Raw genomic sequence first — 25115 nt, 5'->3', positions numbered from 1 at the left:
GCCAGCCCGACTAGCAAAACTAGGTCTCACTGAGAGCGACCGTTGCTGGAACTGTGAGAGAGAAAAAGGCGACCTAGCCCACCTCATCTTCCATTGCACCAAGGTTAGCAAATTCTGGAGGAAGATGTTCGACTTCACTAACAAGGTTCTAGGCTGTACCCTGAAACAAGAATTTGGCACCATAGTAATAGCACACCTAAATACTGACGTTACCTCACAACAAGACAGAAACCTTCTCGACTTCCTCCTGACCAGTGCGACAAAAACAGTCCTAGCCAAATTGAAAAACACCACCAAGGCCACTTTCAAAGGGTGGCTGAACTGGGTGACATACCTAAGAGGGGCCGACAACACCGCCCAAAGACACACACCTTGGAGAAAGCCCAATAGAGAAATGTGGTCATCCCTAGACAGTTACCTAGACCTGCACAAGCCACCGTAAACAGATGTGAGCAGGCAAAACAACGACAATCATCCGCAATGTCTAACGGTCGATCCACAACCAGCTGCCAAATGCCTTAATGTTATATGTTCTACGTTATATGTTAAAACCAGGTACAGGGCCGAAAAACAAAGGGTCCTATACAACTAAGCCACAACGTTCTCAAGATAACCGGGACATTTTAAAAAAACATTCAACAACCATCTATCTAAAGCCTTTATGTAATCCGAGTATGCCAAGTGTAATAGCAGAATGTACTAACTGTTACATGTATATATATATTCTGTCAAGAAAAACTATAAAAATATATTTAAAAAAAAAAGAAAAGGAGACATGCCCGCACTTTTCAGCAGACTAAGCATACTTTCACAGTCAGAGTACTACTTTACAGTAGGCAGCAAGTACTCTGGCATAATGAGTTCAAAGTCTAAATAGAGCATAGTTGCTACTTTTGTCAACATTTGACACAAAGACCCTACCTGGACTCCAGATATATCCATACGAAGCTTGATTGCTGCTCTGTGTCTGTCTGAGGCCAATGTCAATACAGATACTACTTTTGCCCTTCCATATCTGCTGAGAGTTCTGATTTTACCTTTTCACTTATTGATTTTTGTACTATACTGATGTGTAGTCATTCTCATATTTAAACATCCAGTTGAAGAGCTAAGTAGATGTGCTTTGTTAATGAGCTGTGTACTTTTAGTGCATCACTTTTGAGGTTCAAATTGTAGAGATGCCTTATGGGTCGATGGCTGCTAGCTGTGATTCAAAAGGGTCCACAGAAGTCACAAGCTTAAGAACCACTGCCTTAAATACCCTCCAAAGAAATGAGAAAACACAAACAGGAAATGACAAAACAGGAACAGGAAATTTAATAAATTGAGGTGACATAGTAATATTAGTTAGAAACCGTCATCTTTAACTGGGATCCATGGAAGGTTCTAGATTTAAACAGAGTTTTAAAATGGTATTCCGCCTCTGTTTACTCTTTTCAAAGGAGCCCCCAGCCAAGGATTTATGTGAGTGGAGAGTTTAGAAAGGGAGTCGAATTTGTGAGGATGGAAAAGGCTGAACAACCCTAGTTTATCAGACGCTGGAGACCAAGTATTCAAGCATTGCTGCGATGAAGGCTTTCTCCCAGGGCCCTCCCACTGTGGCATTTCCTGGGGTTGGTGAAGGGGGCTTTCTCCGTTAGTGAGAAAGAGACCTCATTAGAACATTACATGCAAAGTGCTTGAATAATGCTGCTTTTACATTGTTATAACTGAAGCCTTGTATGAGTAGATCCCAAGTCAATAATTAAGGAGGTAGTTTTTCCACCAAAGAAAACCGATTATCGAGGCAAGTTGGCAACCGTGAGTGTGCCCGCACGAGCTTGAGCTCCCGGAGCTCCCCCCCTGCTTCGCTTACCATGCTGTTGGAGTAGCTCTATTCAGGCTGCCCAGGCCATGTCCAGGCTTCCTTCATTCGTGACCCACGAACCTTTTGGCCCGAGGTGAGGTGCAGGCTTACCAGGGATGCTGTGGAGCGCAGTTTACGCTTCTCAGCTGGTTGTTCGTCAGCTCCTGGTGTTGGGGAGACGGGCATCCGGGTATGCGCACGCCTCCCAGGATGGAAAGTGGATGGTGCCGGCAAACGGAGGACTTGGAGCAGATGCTGAAAGGAGCCGAGCTACAATGCCCCCAAAGACCGGCCGAGGTAGAGCGCGAAATAATGCAGAGATTGCATGTAGGAGAGTAGGGTCTGCTATCCTATGGTCACCCCAAATTTTTGCTTTTTGCTTCACTGGTTTATGACTTAATGCGGCTGTGGGCCTGCTAATCAGACCCACAGCCTGCTGTTCTCTCTCTAAATTACTGCCAATGCACTTTAGGTGCATTACGAATTGGAACTGGTTCACCTTATTAGCCCCTGTAGCAGTGTACCCTAGGTACCCAGGGCATAGGTGTTTCCAAGGCCTACCAGGGGCTGCAGCATGTATTGTGCCACCCCTGGCCTGGCCTCCATATTTGACACAACTGGCTGATCACTCAGCTAGGGTAAGTTGGTGTAATCACCTCTTACTTAGATATAGTATCCCTATATCTAACCCTAAACTGGACACATATGTTCCTATCAGCCACTCCTATGGAAGGCCTCATCAATCCTGGAGGCAGAGTGCTTGGAAATATGTGAGATGGTGCCCTAGCATGAGCTGAGCCTGTCTGCAGCAGTGGGGAACCACTCCCTAAGCTGTTCCGGGATATTGCCATACCATATACTCTTAAGTGCATTATAATCCTCGCGGTTAAATGCTATCTTTGGTTTGGCTTTATCAAAACATGTCGAGTAAGGTGTCATACGAATTGGAATACTATCCCCTCGACAGTTCTGTCGACGGGGATAGCATTCCACCCTTCTAGAGGGACACAACATGTGTGTAGCCTTAACCCCGGTTAAAGTTAACCAGAGCCTCAGCATCACAAAATGGATGCTGCCACCACAGACACGAGTCTGGCCTCCTGCTGCTGACCGAAACTCGGCAGATGGTGGCCTGGACAAAGGGTTTCCTGCCTTGGGAGGTGCGAGCACCACCCCAGACAGGGTTTTGTGTATTGGGTAGGACAGGGCTGAATAGAATCAGACATGCCCGGGCACACAAGGTGTCCCCGTGCATAGGCCAGTCCAAACCGGTCCTGGGACTTTCCAGACCCAGGCCTGGCAAGGAGCTGGACAAAGGAAAGGGGGTGTAACCGCCCCCCTTCCTGGTTCCTCCCAGAGGAGGGACCTAGTAGATGATCCACCCCTCAGATTGGGAATAAGAGTGGGAGCAGTGCCATTGCACAGCAGATCATCCTGAATCAACTTTAAACAAAGAAGAAGACTGGACTTCGACATTCTGCTGCTCAGAAGACTGAAGAGAATCTCCCTTGTGGCCTAGGAGTGGCCACCCTGTGAACACAGGCACCAACCAGCAACTCGACGTCTGCTTTGCTGCCGCCTCCCGCCGGAGCCCGAGCCCAGAGCCTGACAAGACCCAGACTCCCAGACTTCTCAGAGCCCGATCCACAGTCCCTGCAAAGAAGGGACCCGTGGAGGCACTGAGTGACGTGGGACCGGACATCTTGGAAGACACTCGAAAAGCTGACTGCGCAGCATCTGAGGCATCCTCGATGTTGTGCTTTGGGGACTGAGAACCCTCACCACCGAGCAGCCCTTGCACTGAAGATCAGCCCCCCAGCATCTCCACGATCTGCGTGGGGCCCTTTTGCATTGTGCCACTTGACGCGCCATCCCGGCCACTAGCCACGTGGTCAGCGGCCATCTTGGCGACGAAACCGACTAACTACACCACGGGTCTGGTTGCTCTAGACTTGCCCAAGCTCCTGTGAAAAGGAGCACTTGCTCTGACCTTGCTGGTCCGAGTGTTAAGCATCTTTCGATTTCTGCGTGGCTTGCATTAGCCAAGGCCTGTTTGCTCCGATCAGGTCGCCGACACCGCCAACAGCGAGAAGCCTGCGTGGGACAGCTTGTGACTGACTCCTGGACGTCCTCGACCCCCGGTGTCCACGTGGCTGCAGAGAGAAGCTACCCAACAACGCCTGTTTGCACCCAACATCGCCTGGTTCCAATCTGGTTCCACGGTAGTCACTGGCTAGTGACTTTGAACATTGTCCCCTCTGCTTTCAGGTCTTCACAACTCCAGATCCACCCTTGGATCCACCGGAACTCTTCACATCAAGCCGCCTGCAGCATCTTCAGCTCCAAGCACCATCGACCAGCGTGACGAAACCCGACACTACTTCGACCCTGTGCACCCGCTTCCTGTGGGTGAGGTAACTCAGCCCCGCCGGTGTTCCTACACTGGTACACATCTCAAGGGCCTGTGTCTTAATTTCAGCGTTCTAGGTCACTCGGAAGGTTCCTATCTAACTAACTTTGTACTTTTTACGCACCATAGACTTTACATTGGAAAGTGCGTGCACTTTGAACACTGCACCCGAGTCCCGCGGGCCTTTCCCGACTTAGTCACTGCTAGTCTCGAATAGCTCCAGCGATTCTCAAGGCCCTAGGCCTGTTCCCTTTCTGATTGGTATCTCTTATACCACTTTCTTAGTATATGGTTTAGGTGGCCCCTAGGGCTCATCCATATTGTGCAACTTTTGTGTATTTTAAACTGTCTTGTGATTTAACGCTTGTGCTTCTGTGCTCATAAAGAGTCCAGGGGATTTTATAGTTAATAAATCAATATATATTTTCAATATATATCTGTGTGGTGTCCCTTTCATTTGGTATTTAAGGGGGTTGTGTAGGGTATTACAGCTGGCTTCACATGCCTTTCAGAGTTTAGCCTAAGACTGCTTTGTCCACGTTACCACTAGGATAACTGGTCTACAAGGTTGAATTACAACCAATCATCATAAGGGTTGCTTGGCATGGTACAAAGTGATCACTAGAATTAGTGACCATTATATACCAGGCCAACTTCTCACATTGGTGAGCAGCGGATTGGGATCTGAGCTTGCTGTTGTTTTACCATTACAATCTTTGAGATTATCATTTGAAAGATCATACAGGTACCTGCTAGGTACATATAAAACAAGACTAGTATACTTAAGTTCTACTGAACTTAGTTGTTGTAGAGCAAAGGGAGTAGCACACCCTGACTACAACTACTAGATAGGTTTAGTAGGTAAACACCAGTGTAGGTAGATTGCAACAAATCCACCCACACTAGAGCAATGTCTGGAGCAGAGGGTTCCACTGGGAACATCCCTGTTGAGAGTGACCCTCCAAGGGCACCATCCAAATTTGCTATTTTTTCCTTTAAGGAATTAAGACAGCTTTGTGTCTTAAGGGGTCTGAAGACAGGGCCTTCCCCTACTACAGACCACCTAAGAGAGCTCTTAGACCAGTCTGAGACTCTAAAGCCCTCTAAGGCAGACCCCACTGGGAATGCTGAAGGAGGCCATCCTTCAGAGGATGACACTGTAGACACCCCTGCCCCTATCATCCTGGTAGATGAGGAAGCCCCCATCAATGGAGCTCCTCAGGTAGATGAGGAGGAAGAGGAAGAGGAAGAAGAGGAAGAGGGGGGAAGCAGTGAGTCAGATGATGACAGAAATAGTCAGGTGCTGGTCAGTAGACTGAACCAGGCTAACTTAAGCCTATTTGGGACTGAATCTGGTAACAACCCATTCAGACCCCCAGGTGGACTCAACCAGAAGCCTAGGAGGAGAAGGACTCACTCAGGTGACTCTGACAACTCCCATGCTTCTAGAGGCTCTCATGGTCACTCCAGAAAGGAGATGACTAGCCCTCAGAGAAGGGAACATGAGGCCAAGATGAGAGAGGCTGAGCTTAGGATCCAGAGGCAAGAGTTAGAGGTTGCCCTGGCCAAGGAGAAACTTGCTAGAGCAAGACAGCCTAGAGAGAGTGGGGTAATAGAACCCACTGGTGGCAGCAATATCCACAAGGATAAAGACAGGTCTTTTGATAACAGAAACCTGAGTAAGATTGTGCCCCCCTACAAAGCTGGGGATGATATCCATAAATGGATAACTGCAATGGAGAGAGCCTGCAGAGTACAGCAGATCCCTCAAGAGCAGTGGGCAGCAATCTTGTGGCTCTCCTTTGAAGGTAGAGGCCGAGGCAGACTCCTCACAGTTAGTGATGGGGATTCTAGAAACTACCTGGTCCTGAAGAGTGCTCTGATTGATGGGTTAGGCTTAACCACTGAACAGTACAGGTTAATGTTCAGAGATACCCAGAAGACACAGACTCAGGACTGGTCTGAATTTGTTGAGTGTGCCACTAAGGCTCTGGAGGGATGGTTGCTGGGAAGCAAGGTTACAGACTATGAAGGATTGTATAATTTGCTGATGAGAGAACAAATTTTAAATAATTGTCAGAACCAGCAGTTGCATCAACATTTGGTTGACTCAGATTTGACCTCTCCCCAAGAATTGGGAAAGAGGGCAGATAAATGGGTAAGAACCAGAGTTAAGCAAAAGAACCAGAACCAGAACCAGGGTGGTGACCAGAAGAAAACAGACCAGAAGGGTGGGGAGCAGAAAGCTAAAGACCAGAAGTCTTCAACAGGGCCCCAAAATGATACAGAGGGTGGGTCCCAAACTTCCAAGTAGAAGAAGAAAGAAGGTCAGAAGAAACCCTGGTGTAAAACTTGTAAAAACACCTCTCACTGGACAAGTGAGTGTAAAAAGGGTGGAGCCCCCAGCACTGCAGCCCCTAAGGCAACTGCACCCACTAGTACAGCTAGCAGTGCTGGTCCACAAACCAAGGGGGTAGTGGGTATCACCTTGGGAACTGAAGGAGATTCTGACCTAGTCAGAACCCTTACACAGGCTGTTCTGATTTGTGAAGGGGACATAGATTTGACCCCTGACATAAGTCCCAGTAACCTGGGCAAATAGAGACAGACGCCTTTGATTAATAACAAAGTGGCTCAAGCTTACAGGGACACATGTGCCAGTGTCACTATGGTGACACCTAACTTTGTGGACCCTGGACAATACATGCCAGGTGATAATTACCTGGTGACCAATGCCAGCAATGTCACTACTACACATAGTGTGGCACTTGTTAACTTTTCCTGGGGAGGGGTAACTGGCCTAAAAAGAGTTGTGGTTAGTGCTGATCTCCCAGTTGAATGTTTGTTGGGCAATGACCTGGAGAACTCTCTATGGTCAGAAGTTGAGTACAGGACTCATGCAGAGATGTTAGGGATATCATCACATGTCCTTGCTGTGACCAGGTCACAGGCCAAAAAGTGCCTCTCTGAACCTCAGGTCTTGGATCCTGGAACAATGGACCAAGCACCTTCCAAGAAGAAGAACAGGAGGGTTAAGGCTGTGCCTTCCAAACTGCCTGCAAGTGAGGATCAAGCTTCACAGGAAGCTGGTCTTGAGACCCCTGAAGGAACTGTCTCTGAAGAACTTGAACCTGATCAGGTTGAGTTTCTGGGGACAGAGGGACCTTCTATGGCAGACTTGGGGCAGGCTCAGTTAACCTGTCCTTCTCTTGAACCCCTCAGACAGCAGGCTGCTGCTGAGGCTGCTGGGAATGCTCAAGGTGCCCATAAAGTTTATTGGGATGAAGGACTCCTTTACACAGAGGGTAGAGACCCCAAGCCTGGTGCCACCAGGAGGTTGGTTATACCTCTGCAATTTAGGGGTTTCCTTCTCACCTTAGCCCATGATATTCCTCTAGCAGGACACTTAGGCCAGAATAAGACCTGGGACAGGCTTGTCCCTCACTTTCACTGGCCCCACATGTCTGAAGACACCAAGGAGTTTTGTCGCTCCTGTGAAACCTGCCAAGCCAGTGGTAAAGCAGGTGGAACAACAAAGGCCCCCCTAATACCACTACCTGTGGTGGGGGTTCCCTTTGAAAGAGTGGGGATTGATATTGTAGGTCCAATGGATCCCCCTACAGCATCTGGGCACAGATTCATACTGGTGGTAGTGGATCATGCCACCAGGTACCCAGAGGCAATTCCACTTAGGACCACAACAGCTCCTGTTGTGGCCAGGGCCTTACTTGGAGTTTCCTCCAGAGTGGGGTTTCCTAAGGAGGTAATATCTGATAGAGGTGCCAACTTCATGTCAGGATATTTGACAGCTATGTGGAAGGAATGTGGTGTCAACTACAAGTTCACCACTCCTTATCATCCATAATGTAATGGGCTTGTTGAGAGATTTAACAAGACCCTAAAGGGCATGATTAAAGGATTACCTGAAAAGCCCAGGCGAAGATGGGACATCCTACTGCCCTGCCTTTTGTTTGCTTACAGAGAGGTCCCTCAAAAGGGGGTTGGCTTCAGCCCCTTTGAATTGTTGTTTGGGCATCCTGTAAGAGGACCCCTGTGTCTGGTAAAGGAAGGATGGGAGTTACCTCTCAAAAAGCCTAAGCAAGACATAGTGGACTATGTACTTGGTCTCTGCTCCAGGATGGCAGAGTACATGGAAAAGGCATCCAAAAACCTTGAGGCTAGCCAAGAATTACAGAAAGCTTGGCATGACCAAAAGGCTGTCCTTATTGAGTTTCAGCCTGGACAGAAGGTATGGGTGTTGGAGCCAGTGGCCCAGCAGCACTCCAAGACAAATGGTCTGGACCCCATACAATTCTGGAGAAGAAGGGAGAGGTTACCTACTTGGTGGACCTAGGAACTCCCAGGAGCCCCCACAGGGTGCTCCATGTCAACAGATTGAAGGCATATGTCAACAGGGAAGGCATGGGCTTGCTCATGGCTACAGATGAGGGACAGGAGGAAGAGAGTGACCCTCTCCCAGACCTGCTCACTCAGAAGACTGAGGATGGCTCAGTTGATGGTGTGGCCTTAGGTGGCAGCCTCACTGAACATCAGCAACATGACTGCAGACAAGTTCTACAGGCATACAGGCATATGTTCTCATTGACACCCAGTCAGAATAACTGGTGTACCCATGTGGATGTGGTGGACACTGGTGACAGTCTTCCTGTAAAGAGCAAGATTTACAGGCAACCTGACCATGTCAGGGACTGTATAAAGACTGAGGTGCAAACGATGCTGGAATTAGGTGTCATTGAGCCTTCAGAGAGCCCCTGGGCTAGCCCAGTGGTTCTGGTCCCCAAACCTCACACCAAAGATGGCAAGAGAGAGATGAGGTTCTGTGTGGATTACAGAGGACTCAATGCTGTCACCAGGACAGATGCACACCCTATTCCAAGGGCAGATGAGCTCATTGACAAGTTGGCTTCTGCCAAATATTTGAGCACATTTGACTTGACAGCTGGCTACTGGCAAATCAGGTTAGCTGAGGAGTCTAAAGCCAAGACAGCATTTTCTACCCCTAGTGGGCATTATCAGTTTGTGGTAATGCCCTTTGGTTTGAAAAATGCACCTGCCACCTTCCAAAGGTTGGTGAATCAAGTCCTCACTGGGTTGGATGACTTTTGTGCAGCTTATCTGGATGATATTGCTGTCTTTAGCTCCACCTGGGAGGATCACCTGGTCCACCTGAAGGAAGTGCTTGAGGCTCTGCAAAAGGCAGGCCTCACTATCAAGGCAACAAAGTGCCAGATAGGGCAGAGCAAGGTTGTATACCTGGGCCACCTTGTAGGTGGAGGCCAAGTTCAACCACTGGAGAGTAAGATCCAGACCATCAAGGACTGGTCCCCTCCAACTACCCAGACTCAGGTCAGAGCTTTCTTGGGCCTGACTGGGTACTACAGGAAGTTTGTTAAGAACCATGGGTCCATTGTGACTCCTCTTAATTATCTGACATCTAAGAAGATGCCCAAAAAGGTTCAGTGGACAGAAAACTGTCAAAAGGCATTTGATGACCTGAAGAAGGCCATGTGCTCTGCACCTATCCTGAAGAGTCCTGACTACTCAAGAGAGTTCATTGTCCAAACAGATGCTTCTGAGTTGGGAGTGGGAGCAGTGCTTTCACAGCTTAATGTAGATGGCCAGGACCAGCCCATTGCTTTTATTAGCAGAAGGCTGACCCCCAGAGAGAAACGTTGGTCAGCTATTGAGAGGGAGGCCTTTGCTGTGGTGTGGGCCCTGAAGAAGTTGAGACCATACTTATTTGGCACTCACTTCAAGATTCAGACCGACCATAAGCCCCTCTTATGGCTTAATCAGATGAAGGGTGAAAACCCCAAACTACTCAGGTGGTCCATTTCCCTATAGGGGATGGACTTTACAGTGGAGCACCGCCCAGGGACTGACCATGGCAACGCAGATGGTCTCTCCAGGTACTTCCACTTAGAACATGAAGACACAACTGGTCAAGGTTAGTCTAATGTCCCTGCGTTTGGGGGGGGGGGGGTTGTGTAGGAGAGTAGGGTCTGCTATCCTATGGTCACCCCAAATTTTTGCTTTTTGCTTCACTGGTTTATGACTTAATGTGGCTGTGGGCCTGCTAATCAGACCCACAGCCTGCTGTTCTCTCTCTAAATTACTGCCAATGCACTTTAGGTGCATTACGAATTGGAACTGGTTCACCTTATTAGCCCCTGTAGCAGTGTACCCTAGGTACCCAGGGCATAGGTGTTTCCAAGGCCTACCAGGGGCTGCAGCATGTATTGTGCCACCCCTGGCATGGCCTCCATATTTGACACAACTGGCTGATCACTCAGCTGGGGTAAGTTGGTGTAATCACCTCTTACTTAGATATAGTATCCCTATATCTAACCCTAAACTGGACACATATGTTCCTATCAGCCACTCCTATGGAAGGCCTCATCAATCCTGGAGGCAGAGTGCTTGGAAATATGTGAGATGGTGCCCTAGCATGAGCTGAGCCTGTCTGCAGCTGTCGGGAACCACTCCCTAAGCTGTTCCGGGATATTGCCATACCATATACTCTTAAGTGCATTATAATCCTCGCGGTTAAATGCTATCTTTGGTTTGGCTTTATCAAAACATGTCGAGTAAGGTGTCATACGAATTGGAATACTATCCCCTCGACAGTTCTGTCGACGGGGATAGCATTCCACCCTTCTAGAGGGACACGACATGTGTGTAGCCTTAACCCCGGTTAAAGTTAACCAGAGCCTCAGCATCACAAAATGGATGCTGCCACCACAGACACGAGTCTGGCCTCCTGCTGCTGACCGAAACTCGGCAGATGGTGGCCTGGACAAAGGGTTTCCTGCCTTGGGAGGTGCGAGCACCACCCCAGACAGGGTTTTGTGTATTGGGTAGGACAGGGCTGAATAGAATCAGACATGCCCGGGGCACACAAGGTGTCCCCGTGCATAGGCCAGTCCAAACCGGTCCTGGGACTTTCCAGACCCAGGCCTGGCGAGGAGCTGGACAAAGGAAAGGGGGTGTAACCGCCGCCCTTCCTGGTTCCTCCCAGAGGAGGGACCTAGTAGGTGATCCACCCCTCAGATTGGGAATAAGAGTGGGAGCAGTGCCATTGCACAGCAGATCATCCTGAATCAACTTTAAACAAAGAAGAAGACTGGACTTCGACATTCTGCTGCTCAGAAGACTGAAGAGAATCTCCCTTGTGGCCTAGGAGTGGCCACCCTGTGAACACAGGCACCAACCAGCAACTCGACGTCTGCTTTGCCGCCGTCTCCCGCCGGAGCCCGAGCCCAGAGCCTGACAAGACCCAGACTCCCAGACTTCTCAGAGCCCGATCCACAGTCCCTGCAAAGAAGGGACCCGTGGAGGCACCGAGTGACGTGGGACTGGACATCTTGGAAGACACTCGAAAAGCTGACTGCGCAGCATCTGAGGCATCCTCGACGTTGTGCTTTGGGGACTGAGAACCCCCACCACCGAGCAACCCTTGCACCGAAGATCAGCCCCCCAGCAACTCCATGATCTGTGTGGTGCCCTTTTGCATTGTGCCACTCGACGTGCCATCCCGGCCACTAGCCACGTGGTCAGCGGCCATCTTGGCGACAAAACCGACTAACTACACTGCGGGTCTGGTTGCTCCAGACTTGCCCAAGCTCCTGTGAAAAGGAGCACTCGCTCTGACCTTGCTGGTCCGAGTGTTAAGCATCTTTCGATTTCTGCGTGGCTTGCATTAGCCAAGGCCTGTTTGCTCCGATCAGGTCGCCGACACCACCAACAGCGAGAAGCCTGCGTGGGACAGCTCGTGACTGACTCCTGTACGTCCTCGACCCCCGGTGTCCACGTGGCTGCAGAGAGAACTACCCGACAATGCCTGTTTGCACCCGACATCGCCTGGTTCCAATCTGGTTCCACGGTAGTCACTGGCTAGTGACTTTGAACATTGTCCCCTCTGCTTTCAGGTCTTCACAACTCCAGATCTACCCTTGGATCCACCGGAACTCTTCACATCGAGCCGCCTGCAGCATCTTCAGCTCCAAGCACCATCGACCAGCGTGACGAAACACGACACTACTTCGACCCTGTGCACCCGCTTCCTGTGGGTGAGGTAACTCAGCCCCGCCGGTGTTCCTACACTGGTACACATCTCAAGGGCCTGTGTCTTAAGTTTCAGCATTCTAGGTCACTCGGAAGGTTCCTATCTAACTAACTTTGTACTTTTTACGCACCATAGACTTTACATTGGAAAGTGCGTGCACTTTGAACACTGCACCCGAGTCCCGCGGGCCTTTCCCGACTTAGTCACTGCTAGTCTCGAATAGTTCCAGCGATTCCCAAGGCCCTAGGCCTGTTCCCTTTCTGATTGGTATCTCTTATACCACTTTCTTAGTATATGGTTTAGGTGGCCCCTAGGGCTCATCCATATTGTGCAACTTTTGTGTATTATAAACTGTCTTGTGATTTAACGCTTGTGCTTCTGTGCTCATAAAGAGTCCAGGGGATTTTATAGTTAATAAATCAATATATATTTTCAATATATATCTGTGTGGTGTCCCTTTCATTTGGTATTCAAGGGGGTTGTGTATGGTATTACAGCTGGCTTCACATGCCTTTCAGAGTTTAGCTTAAGACTGCTTTGTCCACGTTACCACTAGGATAACTGGTCTACAAGGTTGAATTACAACCAATCATCATAAGGGTTGCTTGGCATGGTACAAAGTGATCACTAGAATTAGTGAGCATTATATACCAGGCCAACTTCTCACATTGCAGACTCTACAGAGGTTTAAAAGCTGACTTCATATGTGGGGAATAAGGACACCATTAGCGCGGTCGGTGGTAAGAAGTCAGTACCCGCTTTATGATTGAACACTAAAGTAAAGAAAAATATGTCTGTCGCATCTACAACACATACTATACCTGGCAACATTGAACATGTCCCAAATATGGGAGACGTTTTAGAGGGGGAAGATGTTTCTCATAAGGATAGGGGTATGACTGACACCCCTCAGGGTTCATTAAAAAATGGGCAAAGTGGTAGTAAAAAATTAGTAGATGGCATGTTGCGAGGGCCAGACAACAAGGCACAGAGGGGAGAAAGGCCTGCTTTTGAAAATGGAGGGTTGCAGGCAAAAAGCCTGATTCGGATGTAAGAAAAGAAAATGACTCTGGTGACCCTCCCTTTTATTCAATGTCTGATCCTTCAGATACCTCCGGGGATGAATCTGAGCCTAACAAACACAAGGGAATAGATAGTCCAAAAACTGTCCGCAAGCAAGGGGGAATAAGCTTGGGCACAGGATACCAATCTGCTGAGAGCGCATACTTCTTTCAGTGGGACTATTCATTTATAACTGACACCGAAATGCCTAGTGCTATCCAATCCAACTCTGAAACTATTGAGAAACCGAGGACATTTCCCTAGCAGTTATCTATCAGACTATCATGACCCATAGGGAGGAGACCTGCACAGAGAGTCTGCGTATGCAAGGGGCCTGTCGCAAACTTGAGAACTCGGTACGGAGGGTTACGAAATCCTTCTCTGAGTTTGCCGACAAGTTTAACGAGACCGAGACCCGCATATCAAATCTGGAGGATGAGCTTGCAGCGCAGAAGGTGACGACAGAGACCTTGTCAATGCTAAGGATGACACCCTCTGGAAAATCTTGGATCTTGAAAATCGCCTCCGCTGCAAAAATCTCCGGGTGCTGGACATTCCAGAGGGGGCCGAGGGGCAAGATGCACGACAATTTGTCAGTGAACTCTTCACCGAAGCCTTTCCCGGGCTAACTCAATGGCACTGGAGTCGGGAGGTTCTGAGGGCACACAGGTTTCCAGTTGTTCAACGCAACAGGCTGGGCCAGAACTCTTTAAGACCAAGGGCGATTTTATTATCACTCAATAATTTTCTGGCAGGAGAGGCAGTATACGACCTGGCACGCCCCGATAAAAAGAATACCGGGAAGGGGGATAGAGTTTTGTGTGCGCCCTGATTACTTCCCTCTAACTCTTGAAAAAAGATAGCAATTACGCCAGCTCATCACACCATTTCGTGATTAGGGGGCACAAGCATATCTCCTAAATCCCGCCAAACTTAAAGTCATCCACAATGAACATGAGCGTTTTTTTAGAGCTGATCCAGCCGCTAAAGAGTATCTGCAAAACTTATAGTGAACGTGGGGCAAGGAAAGGAATGAGGAAGGGAAGGGAAAACGAAAAGGAAAGAAGGAAGGGGAGAAAATGAAGGGAGGGGGAGGAAAAAGGAAAAGAAAAAAAAGAAAAGGGAAAAGGGAAAGAAAATATAGGGGACCTGTCATGTGGGTAGTATGTGGAATCCCTCTCCTTATTATCTATGAAGTACATTGTAATATGGTTTTCCCTTTTTGTGTTTTTTTTGGGTTGGGCTGTAATATGGTGTGCGGTGAATCTTAACATTGAATGGGGCAGGAGGGGTTTTGGGTTGGAAAAGCTTGATCCATCGGGAAACTCTTTGCCTCCAAGCCACTTGTTTGGAGTTGGGGTTGGGAGGGGTGGGTCACGGCTCCGGAGCCGTGTATGCGGAAAGAGGGGGGATTGGGGGAAGGGGCTGGTCAGGGGTGGGTGGAGGCGATCGGGTAGTAAAAAAAATAGTCCATGATGGTACAGTGAAGAGAAATAGGAAAGTCGATGGCCTTAGGTACACAGTCTGTAAGCTTAAAGGTACAGGGAAAACAGATGAGGGATAGTGGTATATGTGGAGGTATCCGGGGTTGTTCCCTGAATGTTAGTGGCTTGAACAATCACAATAAAAGGCAACAGGTTGAGAATGAGCTGCGGATGCTTCAGAGTGACCTGATATGCCTACAGGAAACTCATATCGCTTGGGCCAAAAGAAAATTATTAGCGGAATTAGGCTTTACAGTATTGATTTGTACAAAGCAGTCCACCACCACACAGGGAGTTGAAATCTTGGCTAAAAATCATATACAAGGGACAGGTAGAGCACTGGCAGACAAACAAGGGAGGTGGACTATTGTTGAATGCAAGATTGGAAGGCAGAAATGCACAATATGTTCCATATATGGTTAAAATTTTGATGAGGCTCCAATAATTGACGGGCTGAATGTAGAATTGGCCATATGGCCCACTCCACTGATCATGTGCGGTGACTTAAATATACACCTTGAGCCTAATGCTCTACAAGATAATAATTAAATTTATAAGGGGAGGAAACCAAGGGTATTCAAGGCGCTACAGTCTCTTCTGGTTGATCATGGGTTGGTGGATGCTTGGGCTACCTTAAGAGGGGAGGAGCCTGGGTATACCTTTTATTCTTGTCCGCTCCAGTAATTAGTAAGGCTGGACTATTTTTTCGTATCAGGTCTCTTGTTGGCTGGAGCTAAAAATACAGGTATATCCTCGGGTTACCTCAGACCATGGCCCTCTAGTGTTAAACCTGAGGCTGCCTAGGACTGGAATTAGGGCAGCGAGTCTTTTCATTTGATAGGAAGTTGCTGCTAGATGAAAGTTTCGTAGTTCATATGAAGAAATGGATTGAGCAATTTTAGCTCATAAACAGAACAGTGCAGGGATTCGGTGTGTATGGGATACTTTTAAAGCGGCTTTCAGGGGGGAAACCCTCAGCTTCGGCTTATATAAGCAAAAACAAATGTGAGCAGTATTGCAGGAGCTATATACTAGTCTAGCTGTAGCAGAGGAAAAACGTATGCAAGGTATACATGGGGGCCAGGAGATTGCTGCTCTTCAAATCGAAGTGGCCAGGGGCAAGGCCAAAATAAATCTCCATTGGAGTAAAGAGATAGCCAAGAAATACTCTATCAAAAGACAGTTAAACTATGAATATGGGTAGGCAAGCGGACGCTGCCTGGCACAGAAGCTTAGATCTAAAAAGGCGGCCCAGTGGATCAGCTCTGTGGTTGATTCTAGGGGCAACCTCATAGAAACTGACGTTGGGATTTTAAATGTGTTTCATGACTTTTATGAAACATATATGGGGAACGTTATGACCCACAAGTTGGGTAATCCTTGCTACAGCACTTTTGTGATAACAACTTGGATGGACAAGACGTTATTAGAGGCCCCTATTACTATGGAGGAGTTGGAAAGAGCCATTAATAGTTTAGCACTGGGTAAATCCGCAGGACCTGATAAACTTCCATTGGAAATATATAAAACTTTTTGGGGAATATTAAGGACCAATATGCTTGCTACTTTTTTACAGGCCCAGCCAGGAGCTCCCCCTTTAACATGGAATGAGGTAAGCATTATAGTCTTTAAAGAAAAGGATAAGCCCACTGAGCATCCCGGGCTCATATCGTCCCATATCACTTTTAAACTCAGATGGCAAAATGTATGCTAAAATCCTTGCGACCCGGTTTGCTGTAGTAATAACCCAGTTGGTGTCGATTCGACAACATGGGTTTATCTCCGAGCGGGGGACAACCAATCACATCAATAGAGTGGTAACTCTGTTGGACATCGCCAGCACCACGGGGAGCGAACTCAGTCAGAGTTTATTAGATGCCGAAAAGGCGTTCAAACGGGTCGTTTGGGGATTTTTATGGGCTATATTACATTTTCTTGGCTTTAAACAAAACTTCATTTCTGCTGTGCAAGCCCTATATTGCCAACCAATAGCTAGAATTTGCATTATGGACTTAGAATCTACCCCAGTACATATCACATAGGGAACAAGGCAGGGAAGCCCCTGTTCTCCCCTGCTGTTCTCCTTATATATTGATCAGTTTTTAAAAATGTTAGAACATAGCTCAAGGATTGAGTCAGTAATTTGGAGGCAAGAGCATTACCGTGTGTTTACATATGCAGACGATGTAGCAGTGGTAACGCCGAATCCTTTAATAGCTATGCCAGAAATAGAGCAATTGGCACTACAGTTTGGTGCCGCTTCAGGTTATAAACTCAATATTGTAAAGGCACAAATCTTATGTTCTTATATAGCTGCATTAGATGACCAGAGGGTCCTGAGTTAAGTAATACATCTCGGGATCACGCTGAGGACTTGTTTAAAATCATTGGTGGAGGTTAACTGGTGTAATATTCTAAATGATGTGCGTAAACAATTAGACCGGTGTGAATACTTGCATCTCTCTATCGTAGGACGATGCAATGTTCTTAAGATGTTGATTCTTCCTAAAATGTTATATTTGTTTTAGATCTGTGCCACTGGAGATCCCCCGTGCCAAGCTGGCAGTGTTACAGTCTATTTGTGCCAGATTTTTGAGGGCTCAGGGTAAATCCCAGAGAGCCATGCAATATATGACCCTCCCTCGTGAGTAAGGTGGTTGGGCTGTGCCTGATTTCACCCTTTATTATTTTGTATGTATTTTGCAGCATATCAATATTTTATTAACTGGGGTAGAACCGATTAGCGCAGCCAAAGCCCCTTCGATATATCAAATGTTGCTAGGCAGCGATGCCAAAAATCCGCTGTTTGTTAATCTCGAGATGAGCCACTATAAGAAAACTAGGCTCAAGGTCCTAAATACTGATTATAAAGTATGGAAGGCAGTGAAAAAGTACTATAGACTAGAGAAGGTATCTCTATACACCCCGTTAACTGCCACTACACTCCTCCCACCGATATTTTGGGACAGGATTATAGATAGGTGGCAGGCTAAAGGGGTTCAATATATTGGTGATTTCTATATCAATGGCGAGTTGATGTCTTTTGAAATGCTAACTGATAAATATCATCTCCTCCGGTCTGAATTCTTCAAATATCTGCAAGTCCACGAATATTTATGTAAACATCAATGGAACATTGTAGTAAATCCTGTATTGAAGCCGTGAGGAAAAATGCACATATTGGCACAATGTACAACTTATTGTTAGATACTAAGGGTAGTAACTTAGAGATGCAAAATATCAAATGGGACAATAGGCTAGGGTGCCTTGGCACTTGGGTAGAAACCTCTATTGAATTGGAAGAGAAATTGTTCATATCTGCTAATCTTTGGGCACAACATTATAATAAGGTGTTTATCCTTTATTACACCTCAGCTAAATTGTCTAAATAGGGGGGGTCTAATGATGGAAAATGTTTTCGTTGCGGGACAGATGATACCGATATTGTGCATATCTTTTACACTTCTGGGCACTTAAGCATATTTTTGGGCCATATAGAGAAGTTTCTAGCGGAAATGTTGGGGGGCCAGTTAGACTATCCATTGCTCATGCATTGTTGCGGGTAGCTGAGGCAGAGGAATTGGACCAATTGCTTCAGAAATTTCGGTAGCAGATTTTTTAGTTACAGCTGTTGCTAGGTTTTGTATTGCCTCGATGTGGCTTCAGAAGGATGCACCATATTTTGAATTATGGAGGGCTAGATTTCTGTTTATGTTTAATATAGAATATAGTTTTTATGCTTTGAAAGGTATCCGGAAAAAGAAATCAGGCAGGGAGATTTGGGGACCGGTGCTCTTCTATATGGACAAATTAGCTGACTAGTTGGGGAATTATCTTGATGACCCTCTGCACTCTGCACCTTAGGGATTTTTTATGAACTAAGATCAATTATGTAACTAATCTATTTATTGTAAAGTGCTATGCTTTTCTTTTTTCTTTTCTGTGTACTATGTTTGGTATCGATTCCGTTGAATGATTTGGGTTAATGAACTGTTATTTATCAGATCTATCATGGATTAATTGGAGAAAAAAAACAATAATTAAGGAGGTAAACTCTATGATCTGTTTAGACTGAGAGACAATAATTGGTTAGATAGAGAAGATGACAGAAATAAAACATTCTCAGGTAAGGTTTGCTTTTTTCTGTGTGTGCACTGGAGTGATTGACCCAATTATTTTGGTAACTCGTTAGATATGCCAGATCTATCTTAAAAAGTGTAGGAAGGGTTAAGAGAGCCTTAGAAAAACGAGGATGCTTTACAGATGGAGTAGATTACTTGATGCAGCTTCCTAGGGGCTAGTTCTTATAGCTTGCTCATTCTGCTAAAATAGTCGTTCTGTTTTATATTTCGCTATATCTGAGTAAGTCATTCATAGAAAAAGAAATCACAGCTAAAATAACTATTCTCTGTGGCAGTAAGCAATCTCACCATTTACATGAGGTATAGGACGTGTGCAGTGATACGTGTAGATCTCCATAGAACAAAGACATGTTTTCCTCTCAATGCAGAAGAGGATCTCTCCTCCTGGATTGTAACACGAAAAGGTTCCTCAAATGTCTCCTTTATTTATAAATGTGAAGTTCTGCTTATCTTCAAATCCATACTAATATAATAAAGAGAGAGCACAAAACCTTTGAGGCGGGTAATCTCAGGAACCACAGCACCAATCACAACACCCAATACAGAGTTGGAAAGGGCAGTTGCAGTAGAAGGACATAGGCTATGCAGACGCCCACCATATACATTTAAAAGGTAAAAGAACCGTGCCAGGAAAGTAGTCCCTTGTGGGCGTGTCTGCGTTGTGCTTTGGGCGTGTGCTGGGGGCGTGACAAACGCTGGGGGCGTGTGGTACGTTCCGCCCTTCATGCCATGTCTCATATCGTGTGCTAATCCCACCCTGCTCCCTTTAAATACCCCTGCACCCCATAATCATAACCCACCCGTACTCCTTAAAATACCCCAACACGCTTAAACACTAACCCATCTTAACCCTATAAATATACCCTGTACCCCAAATCCCATACCTATCCCTAAACCCTAAAAATACCCCTGTACCCCAAAATCCAAACCTAGCCCTGAACCCTATAAATACCCATGTACCTCAAAACCCAAACCTACCCCTGGACCCTAAAAATACCACTGTACCCCAAAACCCAAACCTACCCCTGAACCCTAAAATACCCCTGTACCTCAAAACTCAAACCTAGCCCTGAACCCTAAAAATACCGCTGTACCCCAAAACCCAAACCTAGCCCTGAACCCTGAAAATTACCCTGTACCCCAAAACCCAAACCTACCCCTGAACCCTAAAATACCCCTGTACCCCAAAACCCAAACCTAGCCCTGAACCCTAAAAATACCCCTGTACCCCAAAACCCAAACCTAACCCTGAACCCTTAAAATACCACTGTACCCCAAAACCCAAACGTACCACTGAACCCTGAAAATACCCCTATACCCCAAAACCCAAACCTAGCCCTGAACCCTAAAAATACCCCTGTACCCCAAAACCCATACCTATCCCTAAACCCTAAAACTACCCCTGTACCCCATAACCCAAAACTATATCTGAACACTTAAAATACCCAAACATGCCAAAACATATACCTCAGTACCCCAAAACATATACCCCTATACCCATACTTACCTTATCCAAACATTTAAAAAAATGCTTTTACCATTCATGCATTTGCAACGAATTTCGTTGTAAATGTATGCGTGGTAAAAGCATATAAAGTGTAATGCCATGTGTTATAATGGCATTGCGGAGTCATGGTACTTTCGTAATTTATTTATGGAATTTTTATTGCGCATACAAATACCCGAAGGTGTCTCGGCGCGTAATGAAAGAATGCGGAGTGATGGTATGCGGAAAGAAAGTTGAGGAATAATGGGTGTTTACTCTCCCCCGGTAAGTACATTGGTGGCACGGCTGCCCATATCTCCAGCAACATACTCATATTTTTTCACCACCCATTTGAAAAATGCACAGGTCCCTCTCATTGATGGCAAGCACCCGCCACAAGTTCTAGAATTGCAAACTTTAGAGCTGGGGAGTTACGGTCGAATCTCAGCATCAGCTCAACATCCTGTGATTCCCGGCAAATCGCTTTGTCTCCCGTGCCTACCACGAATGAACGTGTTCTTCTGTAATGTAAATTGGGCTCATGCCATGTTGTCGAGTTCGCGCTATATAATATTGCAAGGAAAAATAAAGTAGGGAAACTCGAGTTCACACACTACTGAACGCGCACTCTTAAGTGCATCAGCAGTGCACTGTGAATCGGAGCGTTTCACAGGCCTGTCACAGATAAGAAGTGCTATCAAAACGAAATCCTACAAAACAGTATACTACTGTCCGGCAGCAATTCATACCCGGACAACGTCGGGACGGGCTGCTAGTGGAATATAAAGGAGTTAATGTGTGGAACTTCAGGTTGAATAATTGTCCAATATTATCATATAGAGCTTTATTCCACAAGCTCACAGATTGCTTGATGACATCTAGATTGTTTAGTAGTTTTTCAGTTCAATGAAGTTAGAAAAACCAGATGTCAAGTTGATGGCATGTTAGGTAAAAAAGGCCTCTTTTATTAATGCAGGCGCATTTAGTACCATCAATGTTAAGTGTCATTATATAATGACAATCCCTGCCATGCCTAGCTGTATCCATATAACAACAAATCGCGAAGTGATATAGAACTAGAGGATGAACAGTTATGCTATTTATCTGTTTTTTAGTTATGGATTACTTACACCAAACAGCTTGCATAGGGGTAGTAATATATCTTTTCCGACAGTTGAGTAGAGAGTTTTACGAAGGCACTGAATAGACTGAAGAGGAAAAAGCACTGGTCACATCATCAGGCAGAATGCTTTGAGGTGTTGAGGTGTTATCTTCAGACACACACTGATACTTTTGCCATTATGGGTACAGAGGCTGCCCTAAACTGGATTTTAGTGTTAGATGTAGATGATCACTAGGATTAACAAAGTACACTTCCCCACCCTCCCCTAGCTCTCAAATCGTTAATTTAGTGTGGCTGAATACTTTTTCCACTTTGAAAATACTCAAAATGGGTAGGGGTGGCCTATGGAACTTTTACCCCACTAGCAAGGGCATCCTGAGGAGTCATTCCTACCCACTAGCTCATGCCAGGCATAAGTGTGGCACCTCCAGCAAACCTCCTGGTACCCTCATCACAACACTTTTGGACCTGAGGAAGAACAGAAGAGGAAAGGACCTGCTGTCTGTGATCCTGAAGAACTGAACCAGCTCTCATTTGTACTCAGGATAAAGAAGTGGACTCCAAAGTATGATAAGGCTGACGGCCAGTTAAAGAAACTGGCACACAACACGCTACAAGAGGCCTTTTACTGCAACTGCTCATGTGGCAACTGGACTTAGACCGGATGCTTCTCTTTGGCTTCTGCTTGACACCCTGTGAGTCTCCAAGTGCCTCCCCTGGGGTCCCTTTTTGCCTTTAGATGTGAACTGCTGTGCAGGATGGGGACTTAAAGAATTAAACTATGATGGTAAATGTATTGGCCAGGATGAAAATGTTTGGTGTAGCTGACCTGTGCTCCATTGCTGTCTGCGTCAAATTGCACCTAGTTCTCAATCTACCACAACCATTGAAGATCATTGGCATTCCCTCAAATAGCATTATTATAATATGCACAGATTTGAACAATACATGGTTTTAACATAATCCTGTAGCCCACTGCTGAGGGCTATACCAGTCATTAAAGGCTCTGAACCTGAGTTATAGGGTACAGACACATTAATTATTATAGAGACCTTGGCTTACGCTTCTATTTCACTTATTTTATTAAATAGAAAAGCACACAGGTACATGTATGTGGAAAGGCTCATAAACCTACATAAAAGTGCACATTTTCAGGAGCGTGGCCTGATGGGCCAAGATGGTGTTCGCTTTCGGTTACAGCTCCTGCCAGCTACTTCAAAGCCAAGACCTTCTTGGTGCTTACAGGCCTAGTAGGATGGTTGGTGCCTGCTTCATAGGCCTCTGGGGTGGTGGTAGAGTCTTGGTGTGTGGTGGTGCATGTAGGGACGATCCTGCCATGAAATCAGTCAAGTTGAGCAGGGTGCAATGGTCTCAACATGGTGGCAGCCTGACTCGACATCAGAAGCAACACTCAGTGGATGGGGCGCAGTATCAGCTTGGGTGGTGGAGGTCCTGAAACCAAAGACCCCCTTCCCTCCCCTTTGTTGCTGCTCCTTACCTGCAGTGGTGGGAAGTCGGGCCTCACAGACCCTCGGACCCAGGAGGTCACCCCTTTTAAGGCGTTGTGAGCTGCAGCAGATAAGGAGCTAGACCACGTAATCTGAAGGCGGGTATGGACGTCCGACAATGTAGAGTAGAGGAAATCAGTCCACGGGGCTGTGCAGATGCTGCAGGTTTCCTGTTCTTCTTCTTCCTCCCCCCAGCTTGGAGGATGGTGAATTAGTGCTGGCCCCCAATGAATGAGCTGAGGACATTGAGGCCTGGTGAGTGCCTGTTCTGGTGCGGGGGTGATGGTGGTGGACCCTGGAGAGCTGTGGGGATGTGGGGGGCTTTCTCTGTTGGGGTTTCTCTTCTCCCTCTTTGCCCTCTCCTTCCTCCTTTTTGACTCTTAGGGAATCATTGGTGGACCGACAGGGAGGTCTTCCTTTTCCCCACCTCCCCGGCATGAAGAGGCTTTGGCATGGGGGAAACTTGACCTGCTTTGTGCGATGCTGGTGAGGGGTGGTGAGTGTGAGCTCCAGCTGCACATGCTGCCCACCTGGCGCTGGTGTTATATGCAGGCGGTGGATCTGTGGACAACACTTGCCCTTGACTTTTGTGGTGTTAGGTATGTTGCTGGTCCCCTTTGCTGTTCCGTGGCCTAGTGGATATGGGTTTACCATAGGGCATTAGAGACCTTCCAGGGGCCAGAGCCAATCCAAGATCTACTGCCTCACTGCTCAATCATTGGGTACGCAGGGAGCCCAGGACCCAGTGATCCCCCCTCCCCCAGACACCATCCACAGTGGACGATTCAGCCCGCAGAAGGATGTTGAGGAGGTGGGGCTGCAAAGGGTCTGGAGCAGCCCCTGACTCTGAACTGGGAGGCCAGGACCCAAGGTCAGAGCTGCCTGGCTCCCAGGGATTAATTTCCTCACAGAAACAGGCCCCCTCAGACATTAACCCATGATTTATAAGCAGACTCGATGGACAGGGTCTAGGGCCTTGATGATTCTTTTATTTTATAACTCTCTCAGCACCAATGTTTCCTTTAGCTATGGTGGGATGGCGCGGCACTGAGTGGGAAATGAAGTTTCCAACTTTCTTATCTGGAGGTGTGGGTGACAGACCCTTCCGGGGGAAGGGTGGGGGTGGTTGTGGAAGTGGGCAATGTTTGTTGTGTTGTTCTTGATTCATATGGACTGTGTTTTGGTTGATGAAGGGCAAATACCACAGACACACTGCATTTTTACATCACTCATACCCGGGTCGGGTTGCCCCTACTTGCATGTGCGTCCCCTTGGGGAACTACCAGCTGAAATGGTTTTTAGCATAGGTGATGGCCCCTACGTATTGATGGCATGGAACGTCAATGGTCTTAATGACAATATAAAAGAGGGGCAGTGCTCTGCTTTGCGAAGTGAACGGGCCCAGCAAGTTTGCTCCTGCAGGAAACTCACCGACTTGACAAGAAATGCTCCTTCTTGACCCATTATGTATTTGATAGGGTCTTACATGTGGAGCACACTAGGAGGTCCAGAGGCACAATGGCGCTCCTCCATAAAACATTCCCATTGGTGGTCTCAAAGGTCAGCCTGGATCCCTGGGGGAGGTATCTGGTGGTGGAGTGTATGCTACACAGATGCATTTAGCACCTCATTAGTGTATATGTCCCTCTCAACTTAATGCATAATACCATGGAGGAAATGTGGTCACAGATTCTTTGGCTCTCTCACTGAATACTCTTTATGGCAGGGATTTTAACAACATTATGATCAAAGCCAAAGTCTCACTGGGGTTGGGCACAACAAGCGGGAGGGAGAGTAAGGTGATACGCAGTATGTCAGAGGGTCTAGGCCTAAGTGACGCCTGGAGGGTATGGAACCCAGGAACCTCGGCTTACACCCACCACTCCGTGGAACATACATCTTTATCTTGAATTGAACTTATCCTTCTTCTGGTGTCAGATCTTTCCGGACGCTCTAGCTCTCATATTC

Source organism: Lissotriton vulgaris, chromosome 4_1 (assembly GCF_964263255.1).
Source record: "Lissotriton vulgaris chromosome 4_1, aLisVul1.2, whole genome shotgun sequence".
Lineage (NCBI taxonomy): Eukaryota > Metazoa > Chordata > Amphibia > Caudata > Salamandridae > Lissotriton > Lissotriton vulgaris.
The sequence above is the reverse complement of the archived record's forward strand: the minus strand, read 5'-3'. Positions refer to the sequence as shown.